The 2,722-nt window shown below is 43.3% G+C and overlaps 1 protein-coding gene across 1 annotated transcript in view; it reads left to right on the top strand.

Annotated features, from left to right (window-relative positions):
- Positions 1-2,722, top strand: part of RBM6 (RNA binding motif protein 6) — a 118,053-nt gene that overhangs the window by 101,123 nt on the left and 14,208 nt on the right. The gene's annotated exons all lie outside the window — the stretch shown is intronic.

Genomic DNA, 2,722 nt, shown 5'->3' with positions numbered 1-2,722 from the left:
TTTTTTTTTTTTTTTTTTTTTTTTTTTTTTGAGACAGAGTCTCACTGTGGCCCAGGCTGGAGTGCAGTGACACCATCTTGGCTCACTGCAAGCTTCGCCTCCCAGGTTCAAGTGATTCTTGTGCCCCAGCCTCCCAAGTGGCTGGGATTCCAAGCATGTGTCACCACACCTGTGGCTAATTTTTGTAATTTTAGTAGAGACGAGGTTTCGGCATGTTGGTCAGGCTGGTCCTGAGCTCCTGACTTCAGGTGATCCACCTGCCTTGGCCTCCCAAAGTGCTGGGATTACAGGCATGAGCCACCATGCCCAGCCTTTTAAAAGTTTTGGGCCGGGCGCAGTGGCTCACACCTGTAATCCCAGCACTTTAGGAGGCCGAGGCAAACATGCCGAAACCCCGTCTCTACTAAAATTACAAAAATTAGCCACAGGTGTGGTGGCACATGCTTGGAATCCCAGCCACTTGGGAGGCTGAGGCACGAGAATCACTTGAACCCAGGAGTCAGAGGTTGCAGTGAGCTGAGATCTCGCCACTGCACTCCAGCCTAGGCAACAGAGTGAGAAAAAAAAAATTGCAGTTTGATGCCCAACTTAACGTGACCTGTTAGTAAATGATTTCAGATCTTATTTTCACTAGAGGAAAGAGATAAGGTCATGGGCTCCTAGTCTAAAGTGGCTAAGTGGGCAGCTGAGCAGAGGTCAGTATATTGTTATTTGGAATACGTATAAGGATTAAGGATGTTAGGTTGAAAAAGAGTATGACGTCAGTCTATATGGCAAACCTTTTCCCACTCTCACTTCTTTGAAGTTACTGGGAATCATTTGCTCTATTGTTTTCTCTTTTACACTCTGTAAGCATTTCAGGATTTTCAAGAGAAAAACATTTGTTAAAATAACAGTAAAAATATAAATAAGAGAAAATAATCAGGATGTGGGGAACATTTTATTATTTTGAGGAATAAAACTACCAGCTTCTCAAGCACTTATCTTTAATATAAATTTCTTTTTTTTTTTTTTTTTTTTCCGAGACGGAGTCTCGCTCTGTCTCCTAGGCTGGAGTGCAGTGGCGCGATCTCGGCTCACTGCAAGCTCCGCCTCCCGGGTTCCCGCCATTCTCCTGCCTCAGCCTCCTGAGTAGCTGGGACTACAGGCGCCGCCACCTCGCCCGGCTAGTTTTTTGTATTTTTAGTAGAGACGGGGTTTCTAATATAAATTTCTTTAGAAAAATTTTAGGTAGGCAACTTCGAAGAGTCAGACACATGGATCTGTAACAACAGTCCTGTAGTCATCCCTTAAGGAAAGCCACAGAATGACCATAAAATATAGTTCAGTGCAGGGATTCAGGTAGCCTTCTATTTGTTCCAAGGTTAGAATTTAATGTGCCTACAAGGAGTTTCTTCCGTGGGCTTTTGGCCTCTTGTGGAGATTTTAATCTGGTGAAGACTGAAAGGCATGTGTTCTGAAAATCTTTAGGGGAATGCTCTGTATGTTCTAGAGACCAAACCAAAATGTGGGAAGGGGGATGAACAACTGAGATTTTTGCTTGTTGGGTCACTTCAGGATAGGCAAAGTTGTGTTTTTTACCCCCCACAAGAAAGATTTTTTTTCATAGCTATTCTAACAAATGAATAGTTAGTTTATGAAAACCTTTGGGCACCATACCACTAAGATGAGACAGCTTTATCTGGAAACCTGTCATGCTATTATGTAATCTCTATATTGCTCTCATAGAATACCTCATTTTGAGCCACATGGCTTCCAGTGAACCATCCAAGAATGAATGAATTACAAAAATGTGCCCCTAATTATAAAACAAACTATAAAGACAAATTATCCTGCTATAGTAGGACATTTGAAATAAGTCATTTATATTTTGAAGGACATCTGCCCATTATGCTTATTTGCATGTAAATGAGCTAAGTGCAGATAAGGTCTGTTCCTAGCTTCACTGGAGAAGGGCCTGTGGTCTTACAGGATTTGAGTCGTTGTTTGAGCACTGTAACACTGGAAGAAGCAAGGCTTCTAGAAGTGTGTTTGGGATATGTGTTTCTACTAAACCTTAAGTAAGGGCCATATCTTTGGTAATTTTGTCCCCAGATCTGTTGTTATCATTGATTATAATAGTCAGGTTCAAGGTGTCATGAAGGATTTGTTATATTTAAATGTTGGGTAAGTGATACAGAGATTTCATAAGATTACATTTTTTAAATGCTTGGATAGTTTCTTCTGTGAACTATTTCATGTCCTATCTTAGCTTCACTTAAAATATTTTGTCAGGTGGCCGGGCGCGGTGGCTCAAGCCTGTAATCCCAGCACTTTGGGAGGCCGAGACGGGCGGATCACGAGGTCAGGAGATCGAGACCATCCTGGCTAACACGGTGAAACCCCGTCTCTATTAAAAAATACAAAAAACGCCGGGCGCGGTGGCTCAAGCCTGTAATCCCAGCACTTTGGGAGGCCGAGACGGGTGGATCACGAGGTCAGGAGATCGAGACCATCCTCGCTAACATGGTGAAACCCCGTCTCTACTAAAAAATACAAAAAACTAGCCGGGCGATGTGGCAGACGCCTGTAGTCCCAGCTACTTGGGAGGCTGAGGCAGGAGAATAGCGTGAACCCGGGAGGCGGAGCTTGCAGTGAGCTGAGATCTGGCCACTGCACTCCAGCCTGGGCGACAGAGTGAGACTCCGTCTCAAAAAAAAAAAAAAAAAAAAAAAAAAAAAAA

This window comes from Theropithecus gelada, chromosome 2 (assembly GCF_003255815.1).
Source record: "Theropithecus gelada isolate Dixy chromosome 2, Tgel_1.0, whole genome shotgun sequence".
Taxonomy (NCBI): Eukaryota; Metazoa; Chordata; class Mammalia; order Primates; family Cercopithecidae; genus Theropithecus; species Theropithecus gelada.
The sequence above is the reverse complement of the archived record's forward strand: the minus strand, read 5'-3'. Positions and strand labels throughout refer to the sequence as shown.